The sequence below is a fragment of the Schistocerca americana genome, chromosome 5 (genome assembly GCF_021461395.2).
Source record: "Schistocerca americana isolate TAMUIC-IGC-003095 chromosome 5, iqSchAmer2.1, whole genome shotgun sequence".
NCBI classification, from domain to species: Eukaryota; Metazoa; Arthropoda; class Insecta; order Orthoptera; family Acrididae; genus Schistocerca; species Schistocerca americana.
Genome location: NC_060123.1, coordinates 104899897 through 104921771, shown reverse-complemented (window position 1 = coordinate 104921771; position 21875 = coordinate 104899897).

Here is a 21875-nt window from a genome sequence, read left to right as displayed (position 1 = left end):
TCTTTCCTCCTGTACGTAAAGTCTGCTACGTGTGAGTTTAGCTGTGATTGGTTCATCGCGAATTCACTTCACAATCTCATGACCAACAGTCGACTTGGGCAACTTTAGATGGGCTGTAATGTCCATGACGCATTTGCTACTGAGCTGATGTCCAGTGATTAGACAACGCTACAAGTGCTGTTAGTGATCCTCAACTGACAGGTGCGACTCTCTTGAAATCTAGTGACCAATTCCGCATTGCATAGTGGTGTCCTGATAATTTTGAACAGATAGTAAATATTAGACTTGTGTAGCTCCGTTTAAAATCTCTGGAAAATGGAAATGAAGTCCCGTGTTACTTGACAGAGCGCAGGGGAACGCTGCGGGAGGCCCACAACGCCACACTAATCAAGGTCTTCATGGAGGAGGTGGTTTGCCGTCAGTCGATCAAAATTTTAAACAAGCATTGTTGAATTAAAAAAGCACTCGAACCTTTGCAAAGAATCACAGAATCCTGATGCTTAGGCCAATGCCATACTATCAGTTCCCTTGTCAGTGGAACGATCAAGCTAAAACTGCATCAACTCCTTTGTAATTTCCTATCATAGTCTTCTGAGGTTTTATTTGTTCGACCCATCTGTAAAATAGGCATATATAAATATAGCCATAAAACATTACAAAAATTTTAAAAAACTTTTAATATTTATACATACTCCTCGTTGGACAACATGCTGATGGAGAAGAGAAACTCTTCATTTTATTTCTGTTTCAGTCTGCAGCTTTCTGAACTGAACGCAACGTATCAGTAAGCCCTGTACAAAATTTATTGATTTTTTATAATATTACAATAAATTATCTTCCTGTTTAAACTTTTTAAATTGCATCATGCACGCTGTCATTGAGATCGTTGAAGATTACAGTGCACAAACAGTGATCCACGCTCTTTTTTGAGTATACTTTACTGTAATCCAGAAATTTTGACAGAAACTTTTGATGACCCGACGTAACATAGACCGCAGAGTTTTGAGAGTGGTAACTTGTGCAGGACTAAAATAAAATCCGATAAAATATTCATTCGCTGTCACATCGTCAGAAACGACTCTGGGGCAAACAGAGATTCGCTCAGTTTTGCTACACTTTGCAAATTTCATCAAACAAAATTTCAAATATTCAGTAGTTACATCTCGTCCACATTTCCTGATAAGCATAGCTTTGCAATCAAAACTTCAGTTCTGCCACGTGTTTTCTCGAGCTCTGAAAACCTCATAAAGTTGGAATATTCATCGATGTTTCGGCGGATGTCGTCTGGCCAATCCCTTTAGTCTGGTGAATATTTACAATAACGCTGTTTGATTTTCCATACTTTTTTAGTTGAAATGACGCCATCGCCAATGCAAGATGTTTTCGGTTTCATGCCTGAGCGTCGAAAGCGTTTAGTAAATATCGCTAACACAGTTCAGTACGGATTTGACAAATTCCTTTATTATCTGAGTTGACTTGAAGCAATGGACTATGGTTAGTCCAATCATTAACTACAGAGTGCTCAGAAGAGTTCTTTGCAGCCGATACTAATAACCGAGGTATATTTTTACACTAAACTAAATACGTGTAAATATATCAGCGGAACAATAAGAATGACATTGACGTTCTGATTACCATGAATTTTTAATTTATACCTGAGGTCCGTAAGATACTTCGAAAGTGCAAAGTCCTGTTTGCCGAAGACAATTAGCCGCTTACTAAATTCAGTTTCACGGTTTTTGATAAACGCTGAAATTTAAACTACATGTTTTAGAGAGTAAAATTGTAACACTACACACTTGGAATTGCAGAACAGCTCTTAACATTGTGTAAATAAGAATAATATTTATACTCTTCTTCTTTCCTGGCCTTTATCACCTATCTTCATGGAACGGTCGTATGTCCTTCCTGCCGCCACTCCCGGCATATAGATCAGCTTCTTCTCGAACGTTTTCTCCCATTCTGAATTTTTCCAGTAGATACAACAACGCACTATATCCACACCCTCTGCAGGCCCCGGTCACAGACATGTCCACTCTCGCACATCAGACACTGTATCTATTCATATCACCCTAGATCGTTCAAAATCTGGCCATGATGCCTGTTGTACCTTATTTTGCCTTCGGTATTGCAGTTATTTTACATACAGCAATGGTAAACTTCCTCATACGCTCAAAGTTTTGTTGAATAAACATTCTATGTTTATCCTTCTTTTCCCTGGGAGTGAGACTTGTGCACAATGTTATTTTAGAACGATTGCTTTTTCTCTGCGGTAGACGCAATCTATTGATTGCTTAAGAAATTTGTATTATCGTTCGCGTTTTAAAACGGCGCTCGTCATTTCTGCTACACATAGAGCCCTGAACAATTTGTGTTACATAGCTCTCTTTAGCTGACCTGTGTTTATATTACCTTAAAAGTTGTTGCATTAGCGTACAAATACGCAAGTGGGTCTCTTATGCTTAAGGTGCGTTTACCCCAATGCGCCTTGCGGTTAATCGTTGTGCAGCTATGCTTGGCCCACACGCCAGCAGTGGCATATTTGTACTCCTGAGCCCCCCCTTCCCACCAACCCCCCTCCCCCCCGCCTATTCCCACCCCTACGCCCCTCCCCACCCACACCGGCCATCGGGCGCACAGTTCAGAGGCATGGGAGACTTTATACCGGTGCATGCGCCTAGTGCAAACGAAGAGTCACGGCTATAAACGCACATTTAGACTTACTCTTCTCGAAATCAGTCTTGTTCTAGCTACAACCTAGTATTCATTTCTCAACGGTCACAATCATTGGAACGGCATATTCCGCACTACTTCTAGTTATTCAATACATATAGAGGGCTATTACGACACCGTTCATAATATTTCACGCTTTTCCCAAGAAGCAAACAGAGACAGGTTTGGTTGTTAGAGTTCGTTTATTAGAACACAGCTTATTCAATTAGTTTTAATTGTGTAGCTTTTTTTTGTGAATTAATAAAAAGAGCATCTTTCACGTCGTGTTAACACAAGTGTGTATCCGTTAGCTTTTAATTGCATTAATTTTCTTTTAAATTCGTTAAAAGGACTTTTCAACTCACGTCTTTTGTTAACATAAATGTGTGTATTGCGAAAAGAAAGTATTTAAGAAATACTTTCGCCACAGTCACACATTTTAGTCCTCAAAACTAATGAAGTCTAGAACTTTGCCGGACTTTGTGTTAAATAAACGAACGTCGGTGCTGATGACACGATCAAAGAACTCGGTAGAAGATATAAAGTAAGCTCTCTTAGTGTTAGACATGAAACTGCCATTCTAGTGCTACACGCCCGCGAAGTTCGTTGATAGCAGTTAGAGGTTTTAATTCTGACGTAAATGGTAAGGCGGAAACCAATACGAAAAATATGCTGTGACATTAGGTTAAAGCTAACGCAGCCCTAACGACGGACCAAGTAAAAGAAGTACAGTGCCAATCCGGAAAAAAATAAATCGAGGAGTATAACAAAATCCCTGCAGTTCAATTACAGACATTTCGGTCTCAACTTCAGAAACGTTTATGAAGGTGGTTTCAGTTACGTGGGAAACAGAATACACGGTCTCAGTACCGGATAGGTTAGTAAAGATGATTATAGTTACAGAGAAAACAGAATGCTTTTTAAGTGAATGGACAGGATTTTTGTGTCGGCTAACACAACTAAAAGGTGATGAAAGAATAGGTACAGAGAAACTTTCTTGAAAAATATGCCAGCATGAAAATTCACAAAATATAGGTGTTAATAATTAATTGCCTCTGTCTACTCTACTCTTAGATGAATGCAAAAAATGTAACACAAATTTATAGAATACGATGACTATGTGTTTTGGAGTAATGTTAACAGAATTTTTAAGGCTTTCTTGGCCAGTTGTTGACAAACTGTCTGTTGGCTTGTGATCGGGGTTCTTCAGTCCACGTTTGTATGATGATTTTTCTGACGTTTCACCAGTACGAATGGCTCATGTTGTCAAAGCTTCACCCTCCATTGCTGGTGGTGGACTGGAGCCGAAATAGCGGCCGCAGAGTATATGAATGTGGCGCGCCAACGTCGGAGTGCTTTTCCATGGCGGTTTCCACTGCGGTTCTCCCCTTGCTAGTTTCAGAGTTGGCAATACTTTGTTAGGATGTAAAGGTTGGCTACAACGCGCATACACAAGCTCCGAATTCTAAGTTATTGTTGTCGCGCCTCGCAGCGCACGGATTAACTAGTGGCAGTTTCGAAGCCAGTGTAGGAGACCGCCTGCTGAGATGCGCACGTGTGTTGGGCGAGGGGCTGTCGCCGAGCTGCCGTACTGCCGTGTCCGCCAGCACACAGGATTTGGTATGTAGTTGATATTTTTTATAATTTGCAGCGCGCTTATTAATTTAAAGAAAAGGGTTTGTGTATGTGCGTAGCAGCAGACGGTAATTTTGATAATGATAGGGAGTTGAATTCTTAAGGGGAAACCATTGTTAGATTAAGTATTGATTTTTGTCATTGATTTGTTTTGTAATTGTCGGGGAATTGTTTCACTATTGAGAAGTATTGCAGTCTGTCTAAAGAGTTTGTTTAATTAGTAATATTGCTTTAATGCCACTGGAGGCAGATTTACAAACGAAGCGATTGTTCAAAGAGCTTCTAGCGTTTTGTTAATTGAATGAGAAAGAATCGCTTTCAGAATATAGTTTTTTGTTTGGGTTATCATTTATCGAGTTTAGATTTGACCGAATGATATGTAGTTGTAGTAGGCAGCAGCAACAGCAGCAGCCGCCATACAGAACATGCATTGCACTCAGCATGAATAATAGGTTTTTTATGTTTTTATTGAATAATGGAATGCAGCAGATCAAGCACTGGCAGCAGAAAGACCTAGTACGTTATTTGTTGTGCACAGGAACAATAAAAAAGTTTTGGCGATCTCTGTAATAGTAAAGTTAACAAGAGTACAAGCACGGACTATCAGTAGAAAACACGAGATTAGAAGAGATTAGAAGAGTTCGCAACTTCCAAGTTGCAATGTTCGTTCGATGCAGCAAACGAACTCAGTATGCGTTCAGTTTGAGGCTTTCTTCTTTCTCGTTGAAGCTATTGTCATGTCTGCGTAATTCTATAGCCTATCTGTACTAGTGGGTGTAATAGCTCTTCTATACAGGAAGAACTTCCGTATCGGCGAATTTATTGTGGCCAGTCTCACACAGTGTATGCTCCGCCACGGCCATGACTATGGCTAATAACCACATGGCGCATTTAACTTTAACACGTTACAAGCATTCTTGGTTACCACCAACTCACCACGTCCAATCCTGTGGGTAACTAATGCTCACGACCGTTACAGCGTTTATTTGAAGGAACCGTGATTTGCATCCTCATAGTCACGCTGCTAGCACCACTCTTAGGTGACTGGCGCAAAATTCGAATAGAGATCATCTTTCCGGTTGTGAGGTAACGGGCGAGTTGTGGCGCCCTGAAAATATTCTAAGTTCGGAGTTGGCGTGGCCGCACGGGCCACTCGGCAAGCTGGGGCTCATCAGCAACCGCGTGGTGCCGAACATTAGCCGGAGCAAGAGGGGCAGCCCCAGCACGTGGTCCAGGGCGAACGCATGGCTGGGAATTCTATATTGACGCTGTGTAGAGGACTGTGCTTTGTGTCAGTGAAGGAGGTTTGTATGCTGGGATTTCCAAAGATGGCGGACTTTGTGAAACCATAATGACAGACATTTCACAGTTCATGTAGAAATTAATAGTTGTTGTTGTTGTTGTGGTCTTCAGTCCTGAGACTGGTTTGATGCAGCTCTCCATGCTACTCTATCCTGTGCAAGCCTCTTCATCTCCCAGTACCTACTGCAACCTACATCCTTCTGAATCTGCTTAGTGTATTCACCTCTTAGTCCCCCTCTACGATTTTTACCCTCCACGCTGCCCTCCAATACTAAATTGGTGATCCCTTGATGCCTCAGAACATGTCCTACCAACCGATCCCTTCTTTTGGTGAAGTTCTGCCACAAACTTCTCTTCTCCCCAATCCTATTCAATACTTCCTCATTAGTTATGTGATCTACCCATCTAATCTTCAGCATTCTTCTGTAGCACCACATTTAGAAAGCTTCTATTCTCTTCTTGTCCAAACTATTTATCGTCCATGTTTCACTTCCATACATGGCTACACTCCATACAAATACTTTCAGAAATGGCTTCCTGACACTTAAATCAATACTCGATGTTAACAAATTTCTCTTCTTCAGAAACGCTTTCCTTGCCATTGCCAGTCTACATTTTATATCCTCTCCACTTCGACCATCATCAGTTATTTTGCTCCCCAAATAGCAAAACTCCTTTACTACTTTAAGTGTCTCATTTCCTAATCTAATTCCCTCAGCATCACCCGACTTTATTTGACTACATTCCATAATCCTTGTTTTGCTTTAGCTAGAGGAATCATGGTACCTCTAAAAGAAACATGTGCGTTGCCATTGTTTGCATGATGATTCTAATGGTGTAATCAGATTTCCTGTATCTTTATTAGTTTAAAGTCTGTAAATTGTACAAATATCATCCAGCAACGAATCTCCAAAATCTAAACGGTTCAGCCAATTTTGTCGATCGATGGGTCTTTAGAAAGCTATTGGTGTAAACCAATATTAGTGTGAATTACGGGCATGTAACTAGAATAGTACATTAGTTATTGGAGGACAAAGTGCCCGAATACTTTTGATCGCGTCAGGCCACAGTTAAACGGAAAATGGGGAGCAGCATGCTTATAAACATACATTCATTCGTCTATGTCTTTGTTTATATCCGATATATACTATTTATGAAGAAATTGGTCAAATATTTATTGTGTTTTGGAAAGCACAGAGACATTAGGCTAGTGGCATACTTTTGCTCCTTTCCTTTGATATCTGTTTGTTTGTTTATCTATTTAACAACGTGTGTCAGAGCATGTTGATGGTCCAGCTGTAGGAATATTTATTTAATTTCTAGTTATTTAAGTGTAAATAGAATATTCTGTGCGTGTTTCAATATGGTAGTGAGTGTGAGTTGGCTTGGAGACTTGGCGGAAGCAGTCTAGCCAACCACAGCACTCGTTAGTACGGTAGGTGACTACCAAAGTCAGTGAAGAGACTGTGTGAAGTGGGGGAGGAGCATCAGGTCGCACGGGACAGGGAGTGCTGGACGGGAAGGCACGACAGACTGTCGCGGGAAATACTTGGTTGAGCAGTTTGCGTGAGGTCATGGGAGATAGAAATATTTCGTAGTGCCGACTTGTGCACTTACGACATTTCCGTTGCTTCTGCAGTGAAGACGTAGTATGGGTTTAGAAGTGAATATCTCGCGAACTATGTTGTTGTTCATAACTAATTATGTGAAGTAGGAATCTATTGTTTCCCTGTTATTCAACTTATATTTTACTTAACTGCTGGACCATCGACACCAATAAGTGTTTTACAGTAATATATGGCGTTCTTAAAGGTACTTCTGCTATCGCATTCATCATTTAAATAGTACCTGCAGATTTTATTTAATTGCAGTCTTTCATTTATAAATTTCAATTTTCCATTCAAAATTCTCTATTGCTGAGTAATAGGGACCTGCCACTATTCTATTCATGTGTGTATTCATATTGTATACTGTAGACTCAGCAGTATTTGGCATATAATGCGGCAACTACGGATCCCAGCCCCTAGACAACGAAACCAGCTAAAACTTTTAATATTTCAATTCTGAGTCTGAAGGTACGTAGTTGAGGCCCACCGTTAATTTTTTTGAAAGCCCGCTGGATGTAGATGCCTATCAACTCTCATTTACGTCACACCCCTGCATCTTGAGTTTCAATTTTTTTCGTTGATAGTGTTTTAAAACTAATGTAAACGTGCACAGCTGATCCTCCACTCGAATGGCCATGCGGTGTAGCCGTGCAGTCTAAGGCGCCTTGTCACGGTCCGTGCGGCTACCTCCGTTGGAAGTTCGAGTCCTCCCTCGCGCATGGGTGTGTGTGTTGTCCTTAGCGTGAGTTATTTTAAGTTAGGTGACGTAGTGTGTAAGGTTAGGAACCGATGACCTCATCAGTTTAGTCCCATAAGATCTTACCACAAATTTCAATTTCCTTCCCTCGAAAAGTTCTTTTATTTAGGTAGGAATGGACAGATTAGACCTACCAAGGAATAGACGGATTAAATCTACTATCAGCGACTGTGACCACTCGGAAGAATTACGGTAGAAAGATTATGGTTTAACGTTGAAGTGGTTCCTTTCGTATTATTTGATTACATTTTATGTTCATGTGTAACATAAAGTCTCAAACAAAAGAATCCACGTCAAAGGCGACCGAAGAGGGCCAAGTGCAGCAGTTGTCATTTGCGAATGAAATTATTATAAATATTGATAATTTTTCATTACTTTAAATGAAAGGAAGTTCGGTGAAAATTTAAATTCAGGACAAAATAGATATTGTAGGTTAAAAGAGGGCTTGGTAGCGAAATACCGTAGACTTAACGTCCATACAAAAGAAATCGTTTTGTAAAACACACCGCGCGTCCGCTAAGTCTCTTCACAGCGGCGAGTCTTACGTGCCACGCTTTGCGGGGAGTGTTAGGTTGGCTGCACATTCAAGTCTCGAGTGCACACGTTCCTGGGGTAGGGTGGGGAAGTAGTGTTCCGTGTGCGTTGCCGCTGTTAGTTGGGTTATTGTCTAGTTGTAGTGCAAGCTAAATGTAGTGAGAATGCTTACTATTGCAGAGAGGGAGTGTTTAGTGGAAGAGGTTTTACGTCCAGGAGCAAACTTTACAGAGCACGTGAGGCCGCAACTTAGATTGGCCGCCCCTGGGCCAAACGGTTTCTTCTTTTTTTTCTTGTAGAAGTTTCTGGACTTCGTCGTAATAAATTATTACTTCCTAAGAAAGATCTCACAGTTAAGAAAATGTTTTGTTCTGTATTCTCAGTTATAAGACACTTTTGAAATAGTTTGTTGGTATCTCTCACTATACAATCATCATCACACAATCACTCTGTTAAGTGATATCTCGACAACACTCTATCTACACAGGCTGATTCAACTGACCCTAGATATGAGTTCCTTGCAGTCCGAAATACATGAAGAATCCACATAAAAAGGTGCTTTTTGTTGCACGTTTATTGTAGTTAAGATTTTAGTGGGATACGGTTTCGCTGGAGTCCACGGTTTTGGAGTTATTCAAGTAGACCGCGTTTTAAGGTCACTTTTCTACGCTTTTCTTGATTAATTCGAAAACGTCTCCCTGTACAAAACTCAACTGCATCCAGTGTCAGAAAAACCGCTCCTGTTCATTTCTTCTGTAGAACGAGTGGTGGTTTCCATCTAGCGATCGAGGAAGTATTTGAATCTATCACTTGATATTTGAAAGCGTTGCATGTTGCATAAAACGAATAGGGAGGGACAGCTGAATCACCTCACATGTGGTTCTCAATCCGCAGACTACCTTCATGCAATTCTCCACGCCTCCTGATATTTTCATAACTACTGCAACCTACGTCCATTTGTACCTTCTTACTGTTAAATAATCCTTCATCTATCTCAATTAATCCTGCCCCTCACTCTTCCTTCGTTATCCTACTTACATCTCAACACCTCTTTAAAAAGTATGTTTTCCATATATCCCAACCCCAATTTACGAGCTTTGATTTTTTTAAACTTTATTTAGGGTGGGTATAAAGTACTCTTTCCCTACCCTTCTTAATTCACGTTATGGAAAGTATAAGGATATTGGTAGCGTTAAGACAGGATTTCATTGATACCTCACTGAGTGTCCAATCAAATATCACTCCTTTTAGTTATATTGTGCCATAAATTTCTCTTCCCATCAGTACTTCTTGTGCGTTATCAGATTTTAGGCACCCGTATTTAGCTGTACATTTCCAAAGCTTCTGTTATCTTCATCTCTGAACTGTTTACTGTCCACATTTCACTTCCAAACAAAGCTCTATCCGAGACAAATATCGTCAGAAGAATTTTCCTAATATTTGAAAACATATTCGATATTATAAAATTTCCCTTTCTCGTGTCTGCATTTATCAGATTCTGCTCTTCATCCCTCAGCTCATATTTTGATTTTAATGTCTCACTTCATAACATAATTCTCTCAGCATCATGTGATCAAGTGGATTACATTCCATCATCACTTACTCCAAGATATCTGGACATTAAACGTCGAATTAATACCTTATGCATTTCCTCCAACTGCTATTCCAAGTCCTTTGACATCTCTGGCAGAATCATAATGTCACTGGCAAAACTTGAAGGGTTTAATTTCTTCTTCCTGATAGTCTACACACACACACACACACACACACACACACACACACACACGCACACACACACACACACACACACAGACACACACATATATATATATATATATATATATATATATATATATATATATATATTTCTGCAAATCGCTGTAAATGACGTAATGGAGTGTACTAATTAACGGTCCTTATAGCTTCATTTACGGTTGGTGCATGGGAAGAGCGACTGCTTCAACACTTCCGTGTGGCCGGCCGGTGTGGCCGTGCGGTTCTGGGCGCTACAGTCTGGAACCGAGCGACCGCTACGGTCGCAGGTTCGAATCCTGCCTCGGGCATGGATGTGTGTGATGTCCTTAGGTTAGTTAGGTTTAATTAGTTCTAAGATCTAGGCGACTGATAACCTCAGAAGTTAAGTCGCATAGTGCTCAGAGCCATTTGAACAATTTTTGAACACTTCCGTGTGTGCTTTAATTTGTCTTATCTTGACACTGCGATCCATACGGAAGTGGTGCGGGGGGGTTGACGTACATTTACAGATCCATCACGTTATTGACACTTCGTAAGTTCGTTTCTCAGGACAGTCAGCATCTATCTTCAAGCAACTCCGTGATGCTCTCCTATGGGCTAAAATAACGTATGATTCTGTATACGTTTAATACCCCTGTCAGTCCCATTCGACACGGGTTCCACACAATGGAACATTATTCTAGGACGGGCCGCTCGAGTGTTTTGTAAACAAAGCTCTTGGTAGATTGATCTCATTAGGATAGCAATATACCGAACATTGAAGATTCCACCTGCTTTATCTACGACTGAGCCCATGTATCGCCCCATTTTAAATTCTAGCAAACTGTTACATACGAGGTATTTATATCAGTTGATTGAATCCAATTGTGTCGCATTGATACTGTCATAGACTACTACGCTATTCCTTTTTTTGAAGTGCACAATTATATATTCTGAACACTTTAAACAAGCTGATGATTTCCGCACCACTTTAAAACCTTGTACAGATCTAACGGAATATGTTCGCACATTTTTTCAGACCATACATCAACATTTATAACTGCATTGTCCACGGAAATTGTACTATTGATATCGTCTACAACCTCATGAATATACTACATGAAAAGCAACGGTCTAAACATACTTCGCTGCATAATATCTAAAAATACTTTTATATCTGTCGATTATTGTCAATCCAGGTAACGTAATGCACCGTGTCTAACAAGAAGTCCTCAATGCAGTCACATTCTCAATTTAATCACAATTCTTCTCTTGATACTCAATACGACTGTACTTTCCATAACAGTCTTATGAGTACTGATCCAAATGCTTTCGGAAATCAAGAAATACTGCGCCTAACTTACTGCGTCGTCCACGGCTTTCAGGATCCTGGGTCTCACATGATAGATGTTTTCGAAATCCATGCGGATCGATATGCAGAAGATTGTCCCATTCGAGACACCGCATTACGTACGAGCTTTGCATGTGTTCTATGATTCTACAAGAGATGCACGTCAAGGATACTGGATGCTAGTACTGTAGACTACTTGCACTACAGGTCTGAACTGTGTTTTCTTCCGACCCCTGGGCACGGTTCCTTGTACGCAGGAACTAGTGAATATAATGGTAAAAAAGGTTATCAATCAGGTTCAAATTCAGTATAGATTCTGCTACGGATACCATGGAGCCTTGGAGCAGTGTTCAGCCTTTAGTGAACTGATCTCTTTTTGAAGAAAACTGACACTAATATTTGTATTACTGATCATTACAGTGGAGCGACAATTGCACTACGGCAATAACTCTGGGTATTCCTTTATTAAGGAACATCTGAAAGCTAATTCATCATTCTGTCATAACTTTCCTACCTTCACTTTCAGTTCTTGTCACTTCTGTTAGTGTCTGAGCACTAAATTCGGTATCACTAACTACATTTACATATGACCAAATTCCTTAGGGTTTGGTGACAGGTCTTTCGACAAAATTCTACTATTGTTGTTGCAGGCATTACGCATAGTCCTCTTGACAGCGACACGGAATCCATTCAATATTTCTCCGTCTACAGGTATGTGCTTTATTCTAGAGCTGTTATGAGGTAGTTTCTATTTCCTTAGAAGTATCTCTGTAGTGCCTACATGTGATGGATGGTACGTCTCATCACTTTTCTACTGTGTTCACATCGATCCTAGGCTTCAACAGCACTTCTTCCAAAACTGAGTCATAGGTCTTCCGTATAATGCCAAGAGCAAAGCCGGCCGGAGTGGCCGAGCGGTTCTAGGCGCTACAGTCTGTTCGAATCCTGCCTCGGGCCTGGATGAGAGTGATGTTCTTAGGTTAGTTGGGTTTAAGTAGTTCTAAGTTCCAGGGGACTGATGGCCTCAGATGTTAAATCCCGTAGTTCTCAGAGCCATTTGAACCATTTTGAACCAAGAGCAAAAGGAAGTTCCTTACTGAGATACGACAAGGCTGTCTGTTTTCCTAGTTAGCTGAAAATTTACACCATCTAATTCTTTGACATACCCTTTGTATGTTGATAATAGTTGTAGCTGCTACTGCCCCGTGGCCGCCTATACCGGTTTGAATCTGAAGATCCTCAGAGAAGTAAGGTATGTTCCTGTCCATTATATTCATTGAACATCTGTGACGAGTGGGCTTGCGAACCGTATTCTAGGTAGTTTTCAGAGAAGTCATTCAGCAATATTTCACAGGACCTTTTGTCACGCCCACCACTCACAAAACTGCAGTTAGCTCTGCTGGTTTTTGGATGATGAACGTCCATTCTAGTTATCGCAGTATGATTGGGAAATTACATGCTGGATAACTCAGGCTTATTGTCCACAGTTTTTGGTTAGAAATGGCGGTGAATCTTGTAGTCACAAAAACCCAATTATAATTACACTCCTGGAAATGGAAAAAAGAACACATTGACACCGGTGTGTCAGACCCACCATACTTGCTCCGGACACTGCGAGAGGGCTGTACAAGCAATGATCACACGCACGGCACAGCGGACACAACAGGAACCGCGGTGTTGGCCATCGAATGGCGCTAGCTGCGCAGCATTTGTGCACCGCCGCCGTCAGTGTCAGCCAGTTTGCCGTGGCATACGGAGCCCCATCGCAGTCTTTAACACTGGTAGCATGCCGCGACAGCGTGGACGTGAACCGTATGTGCAGTTGACGGACTTTGAGCGAGGGCGTATAGTGGGCATGCGGGAGGCCGGGTGGACGTACCGCCGAATTGCTCAACACGTGGGGCGTGAGGTCTCCATAGTACATCGATGTTGTCGCCAGTGGTCGGCGGAAGGTGCACGTGCCCGTCGACCTGGGACCGGACCGCAGCGACGCACGGATGCACGCCAAGACCGTAGGATCCTACGCAGTGCCGTAGGGGACCGCACCGCCACTTCCCAGCAAATTAGGGACACTGTTGCTCCTGGGGTATCGGCGAGGACCATTCGCAACCGTCTCCATGAAGCTGGGCTACGATCCCGCACACCGTTAGGCCGTCTTCCGCTCACGCCCCAACATCGTGCAGCCCGCCTCCAGTGGTGTCGCGACAGGCGTGAATGGAGGGACGAATGGAGACGTGTCGTCTTCAGCGATGAGAGTCGCTTCTGCCTTGGTGCCAATGATGGTCGTATGCGTGTTTGGCGCCGTGCAGGTGAGCACCACAATCAGGACCGCATACGACCAAGGCACACAGGGCCAACACCCGGCATCATGGTGTGGGGAGCGATCTCCTACACTGGCCGTATACCACTGGTGATCGTCGAGGGGACTTTGAATAGTGCACGGTACATCCAAACCGTCATCGAACCCATCGTTCTACCATTCCTAGACCGGCAAGGGAACTTGCTGTTCCAACAGGACAATGCACGTCCGCATGTATCCCGTGCCACCCAACGTGCTCTAGAAGGTGTAAGTCAACTACCCTGGCCAGCAAGATCTCCGGATCTGTCCCCCATTGAGCATGTTTGGGACTGGATGAAGCGTCGTCTCACGCGGTCTGCACGTCCAGCACGAACGCTGGTCCAACTGAGGCGCCAGGTGGAAATGGCATGGCAAGCCGTTCCACAGGACTACATCCAGCATCTCTGCGATCGTCTCCATGGGAGAATAGCAGCCTGCATTGCTGCGAAAGGTGGATATACACTGTACTAGTGCCGACATTGTGCATGCTCTGTTGCCTGTGTCTATGTGCCTGTGGTTCTGTCAGTGTGATCATGTGATGTATCTGACCCCAGGAATGTGTCAATAAAGTTTCCCCTTCCTGGGACAATGGATTCACGGTGTTCTTATTTCAATTTCCAGGAGTGTATATTCCCGCCCTTGATACTGAGCCTTCCCCAAAAAATCACTCATTATGCTTTAATTTCTATACCAGTAGATAGGAGTTTCTTGCAGCAAATAAACTACCTTCATTTGCAATTAACCTAATCTTCCGATATACACTTAATTTTTTTCCAAGAAATATTGCTGATAATTGTTTCTGCTTATAAACAGCTTCTAGTGGCCAATATCACGTGAGCGCCACTACATTTTAGGAGATCTTCAAACTCTGGCATTACGTTGCTAATGCTTCGGTATTAAATCACAAGGGCTTTCTGCCTTTTGGCTGTTTCGGGCATTTGCTTGAATCTTACACTGGTATCTTCTGTTCTCCTACAGCTATCATCGTCATCTGGACTGGATGTAGAGGAACCTAATCTATAAGAAAATCGTGGCTGCTGCCCGCAGAGAGTCCGTTACCTGAAAAGCAATCTCTGAAGAGATTTATTTATCCACAATGGCGCAAGTCTTGGAAGTTGCAACTTGGCTTCTCGAAGAACGTGGTCTCTGGTTCAGGTATTTCAGTCGAATCCGAACCAGGGAGGCACGATCAGTTTGGGAGACAATGCTGGTAACTGTGAACTACAACATTGGCACTCGATAAACAAGTGTAATCCTCTCAACCTACTCAGTGGAATGATACACGTATGACTTTAGTGCCAACACGACAGACGCGTTTATTCTAAAATCGGGTCAGCAATTGCAGTTTGTAGCGTTCATATCGTCAATGGCTGCTGCAACGGCCTGTTCAGCAAGCTGAATGAGGCCCGCAGGGGTACACACTGAGTGCACCCGGTGTTAATGCCCATCGCTTGCTACTGTTTCCGTCAGGGGTGCTATTATTCGCCGTACGTTTCAACTGTTTACCTATAATGGGCATCCACCCATTTGTGATTGTCTCTGCTCGTCACGGAACAAGTGAATTGAGGGTTGCTGTCTCAGTTTCAGTGTCAGCCACTAGCAGTGAAGGGTGAACCTTTAGCAACGTCATCCACTCGTGCTGGCAGAACGACAGGAATCTCGTTAATCGATCGTCGGCTCAAAATCCCGAGACCAAAGCCAACAGGCAGTAAAACAACAAATGACCACCGAAGTCTCAACTGTTGTAAACACCCATTTCTGCTTTCTCTGGTATTGTAACATTCGAGTGTCAAGGTCCTGCGGTCTAGTGAAGTGTGTAGACTCAGTTAAAATTAGTAGAAATCGTCTGAATTTATTTCTGACCTGTCCACGGTACTCGTAGAGCGCATTGACGGAAGGCAGTGATGGAGAGTAATGTTTAACGCTAGTTCGACGACGAGGTCCGCATAGACGAAGTACCAGCTAAGACTGGCAAGGAAATGAAACAATCTAGTACCTCACCGAAGGAAACAATCGAGACATTTTCTACAAGAAATTTACGGACACCCAACAGCCATTCTCGGTCTGGATGGCCGGACGGCGACCAGAGCAGCCAACTTCCCAGATGTGTTCAAATGGATCAAATGGCTCTGAGCACTATGGGACTCAACTGCTGAGGTCATTAGTCCCCTATAACTTAGAACTAGTTAAACCTAACTAACCTAAGGACATCACAAACATCCATGCCCGAGGCAGGATTCGAACCTGCGACCGTAGCGGTCTTGCGGTTCCAGACTGCAGCGCCTCTAACCGCACGGCCTCTTCGGCCGGCGCCCCAGATGTGAGTCAAGTGTCGTACCAGTGCGCCCACTCTCTAGCTGGGTTCTGCGATGAATACTGCCGTCATCTGATATGACGAGAACACTTAAAATCTTAAAAATACCAACATAGACTGACAAAATAACAAATTTATTGCGACGAATTCGGACATGTCTCACCTTAATAGTCGTCGTTACTGATGATATTAGAATTTGCTGATATACTCATAATTCCTATATTTTACCGTCGGGTTTTATATCATTTGAGTGTTTCATTTCTGTTTAAAGCGGCCGGCCGCTATGACCGAGCGGTTCTAGGCGCTTCAGTCCGGAACCGCGCGACTGCTACGGTCGCAGGTTCGAATCCTGCCCCAGGCATGGATGTGTGTGATGTCCTTAGGTTAGTTAGGTTTAAGCAGTTCTAAGTTCTAAGGGACTGATGACCTCAGCTGTTAATTCCCGTAGTGCTCAGTGCCATATGAAACATTTTTTGTTTAGAGCAAATCAAATGGCTCTGAGCGCTATGGGACTTAACTTCTGAGGTCATCAGTCCCCTAGAACTTAGAACTACTTAAACTGAACTAAACTAAGGACATCACACACATCCATGCCCGAGGCAGGATTCGAACCTGCGACCGTAGCGGTCGCGCTGTTCCAGACTGTAGCGCCTAGAACCGATCGGCCACCTCGGCCGGCGTTAAGAGCAAACTGACCCTTTAATGGAGATAATGTTTTTCTAATTACAGTCAAAAATTCTTGTATCTCTACAATCGGTAAAGTGAAATGTTTGGAGGCAAATCACAAGAATCTGAAAAGGGACAGTTATTCGGGAAGAACGATTCAGAACACAGAAAAATCCAAATACCTTCAGGCGAAATTAAAGAAAAGGCGGCAACATTAAGTTCGCAATGGAGATTCCTGTGATCGACGGAGTGAAGAGAGCGCATAGGTGGAAAGAATAAACTCGTGACTCTAGGACGGGAAGCAGCCTCAACAGCATAGTTAGTGAGGGCAGTCTGACGTAGACAAAGAATAACATTAAATACATGTGGGTTTCTTTTCTGTCTTTATTACTCTAAAAGACTTAGTGAAACAATTCTAGATAATCTGTATCTGATTGTTTGGAATAAATGTTTCAGAAGAAAACGGTGAAAATTTTTTTGTCATACGCTAGCCTATAACCGCCACTGATCTGATGGACAGAAAAATCATAAAGAGATCATTTGTTTCTTCTGTTCGAGACCATGTTCCTTCGATTATATGATAAATATGAAAGAGAAACAACTTCATGATTACTAGTAGGATAATCATGATTTTGTATCGTAGCTATAACCACTAATGTAAATAAATGATGATTGGATTGGTGCAAATGTTGCCTAGATTTAGTTCCGAGTTTATCAACAAACAATCTTCAGATCTTTGATACAAGTCCTCGTTCAATGTCATGCTACATACACCGTTAATGCCAATACTTCTGGGACTAGTTTTATTCCTGACGTATTAGCGACGTCAGCACCGTGACTATAGTGGCAGCCTGAACTGACAACTGTGAATTCGATCAGTCAGTTGTGAGCAGGTGGCGTTAAGTAGCGGACATGCTGTCGTAATGCATTAAATCTGATGTGTCACATATCGCAGTGGAGCAACATGTCTAACTCAAATATTCTCTACAATGTTTTGAAGAACGGAAAAGTGTGTGCATAGTTTGAACAGCACACCTTGATTCCTAAACAAAAACGACATGTGGGCATCTGCTGCCACTTCATTGAAGCGCAAAGTGCCGCAAAATTTTTTTTGAAAGGAATAATTTCAGATGACGAGGCTTGATGTTATCAATAAGAAGCGAGCACCAAACAACGCAGTGCGGAAATTCGTACGAAGCGTCAACTCTTTGACGACACACCCAACATTGAAGTAAACATCAGAATGAAGGACATTTCCGATAGTTTCACGTGGTTGTACGAACGTTCTTGGAAGTGTACTCAAGCAAAGGGAGACTACGTATAACACCAGTAGCACTGAAACACCATCACTTTATCAAACCTAGCAATACCACGGCATTTTCCATAACGTGCATTACCAATGGACGGGGTGGGCTGGGTGGGGGAGGGGGTGGGAGGGGAGGATGTGCTTCACGCAAACCAGAAAAAAATTAAAAAAAATAATTCCTTGCTTGTTGATGAAATATATTAACACCATGGATTTAAACATCTACTGATGTGTAAGTAAGGTCCGTAAACTGAAAATACCCTTTACAGCACATTTATCAACATCAACGCACTTTCAGTAACGTGGACTATCAACTTCATTGTTGTTGTTGTTGTGGTCTTCAGTCCTGAGACTGGTTTGATGCAGCTCTCCATGCTACTCTATCCTGTGCAAGCCCTTTCATCTCCCAGTACCTACTGCAACCTACATCCTTCTGAATCTGCTTAGTGTATTCATCTCGTGGTCTCCCTCTACGATTTTTACCCTCCACGCTGCCCTCCAATACTAAATTGGTGATCCCTTGATGCCTCAGAACATGCCCTACCAACCGATCCCTTCTTCTGGTCAAGTTGTGCCACAAACTTCTCTTCTCCCCAATCCTATTCAATACTTCCTCATTAGTTACATGATCTACCCATCTAATCTTCAGCATCCTTCTGTAGCACCACATTTCGAAAGCTTCTATTCTCTTCTTGTCTAAACTGTTTATCGTCCATGTTTCACTTCCATACATGGCTACACTCCATACGAATACTTTCAGAAATGACTTCCTGACACTTAAATCAATACTGGATGTTAACAAATTTCTCTTCTTCAGAAACGCTTTCCTTGCCATTGCCAGTCTACATTTTATATCCTCTCTACTTCGACCATCATCAGTTATTTTGCTCCCCAAATAGCAAAACTCCTTTACTACTTTAAGTGCCTCATTTCCTAATCTAATTCCCTCAGCATCACCCGACTTAATTAGACTACATTCCATTATCCTTGTTTTGCTTTTGTTGATGTTCATCTTATATCCTCCTTTCAAGACACTGTCCATTCCATTCAACTGCTCTTCCAAGTCCTTTGCTGTCTCTGACAGAATTACAATGTCATCGGCGAACCTCAAAGTTTTTATTTCTTCTCCATGGACTTTAATACCTACTCCGAATTTTTCTTTTGTTTCCTTTACTGCTTGCTCAATATACAGATTGAACAACATCGGGGAGAGGCTACAACCCTGTCTTACTCCCTTCCCAACCACTGCTTCCCTTTCATGTCCCTCGACTCTTATAACTGCCATCTGGTTTCTGTACAAATTGTAAATAGCCTTTCGCTCCCTGTATTTTACCCCTGCCACCTTTAGAATTTGAAAGAGAGTATTCCAGTCAACATTGTCAAAAGCTTTCTCTAAGTCTACAAATGCTAGAAACGTAGGTTTGCCTTTCCTTAATCTTTCTTCTAAGATAAGTCGTAAGGTCAGTATTGCCTCACGTGTTCCAGTGTTTCTTCGGAATCCAAACTGATCTTCCCCGAGGTTGGCTTCTACTAGTTTTTCCATTCGTCTGTAAAGAATTCGTGTTAGTATTTTGCAGCTGTGACTTATTAAGCTGATAGTTCGGTAATTTTCACATCTGTCAACACCTGCTTTCTTTGGGATTGGAATTATTATATTCTTCTTGAAGTCTGAGGGTATTTCGCCTGTTTCATACATCTTGCTCACCAGATGGTAGAGTTTTGTCAGGACTGGCTCTCCCACGGCCGTCAGTAGTTCCAATGGAATATTGTCTACTCCGGGGGCCTTGTTTCGACTCAGGTCTTTCAGTGCTCTGTCAAACTCTTCACGCAGTATCGTATCTCCCATTTCATCTTCATCTACATCCTCTTCCATTTCCATAATATTGTCCTCAAGTACATCGCCCTTGTATAGACCCTCTATATACTCCTTCCACCTTTCTGCTTTCCCTTCTTTGCTTAGCACTGGGTTTCCATCTGAGCTCTTGATATTCATACAAGTCGTTCTCTTATCTCCAAAGGTCTCTTTAATTTTCCTGTAGGCGGTATCTATCTTACCCCTAGTGAGATAGGCCTCTACATCCTTACATTTGTCCTCTAGCCATCCCTGCTTAGCCATTTTGCACTTCCTGTCGATCTCATTTTTGAGACCTTTGTATTCCTTTTTGCCTGTTTCACTTACTGCATTTTTATATTTTCTCCTTTCATCAATTAAATTCAATATTTCTTCTGTTACCCAAGGATTTCTACTAGCCCTCGTCTTTTTACCTACTTGATCCTCTGCTGCCTTCACTACTTCATCCCTCAAAGCTACCCATTCTTCTTCTACTGTATTTATTTCCCCCATTCCTGTCAATTGCTCCCTTATGCTCTCCCTGAATCTCTGTACAACCTCTGGTTCTTTTAGTTTATCCAGGTCCCATCTCCTTAAATTCCCAGCTTTTTGCAGTTTCTTCAGTTTTAATCTACAGGTCATAACCAATAGATTGTGGTCAGAGTCCACATCTGCCCCTGGAAATGTCTTACAATTTAAAACCTGGTTCCTAAATCTCTGTCTTACCATTATATAATCTATCTGATACCTTTTAGTATCTCCAGGGTTCTTCCATGTATACAACCTTCTTTCATGATTCTTAAACCAAGTGTTAGTTATGATTATGTTGTGCTCTGTGCAAAATTCTACCAGGCGGCTTCCTCTTTCATTTCTGTCCCCCAATCCATATTCACCTACTATGTTTCCTTCTCTCCCTTTTCCTACACTCGAATTCCAGTCACCCATGACTATTAAATTTTCGTCTCCCTTCACAATCTGAATAATTTCTTTTATTTCATCATACATTTCTTCAATTTCTTCGTCATCTGCAGAGCTAGTTGGCATATAAACTTGTACTACTGTAGTAGGTGTGGGCTTCGTATCTATCTTGGCCACAATAATGCGTTCACTATGCTGTTTGTAGTAGCTTACCCGCATTCCTATTTTCCTATTCATTATTAAACCTACTCCTGCATTTCCCCTATTTGATTTTGTGTTTATAACCCTGTAGTCACCTGACCAGAAGTCTTGTTCCTCCTGCCACCGAACTTCACTAATTCCCACTATATCTAACTTCAACCTATCCATTTCCCTTTTTAAATTTTCTAACCTACCTGCCCGATTAAGGGATCTGACATTCCACGCTCCGATCCGTAGAACACCAGTTTTCTTTCTCCTGATAACGACATCCTCTTGAGTAGTCCCCGCCCGGAGATCCGAATGGGGGACTATTTTACCTCCGGAATATTTTACCCAAGAGGACGCCATCATCATTTAACCATACAGTAAAGCTGCATGCCCACGGGAAAAATTACGGCTGTAGTTTCCCCTTGCTTTCAGCCGTTCGCAGTACCAGCACAGCAAGGCCGTTTTGGTTATTGTTACAATGCCAGATCAGTCAATCATCCAGACTGTTGCCCTTGCAACTACTGAAAAGGCTGCTGCCCCTCTTCAGGAACCACACGTTTGTCTGGCCTCTCAACAGATACCCCTCCGTTGTGGTTGCACCTACGGTACGGCTATCTGTATCGCTGAGGCACGCAAGCCTCCCCACCAACGGCAAGGTCCATGGTTCATGGGGGGGGATCA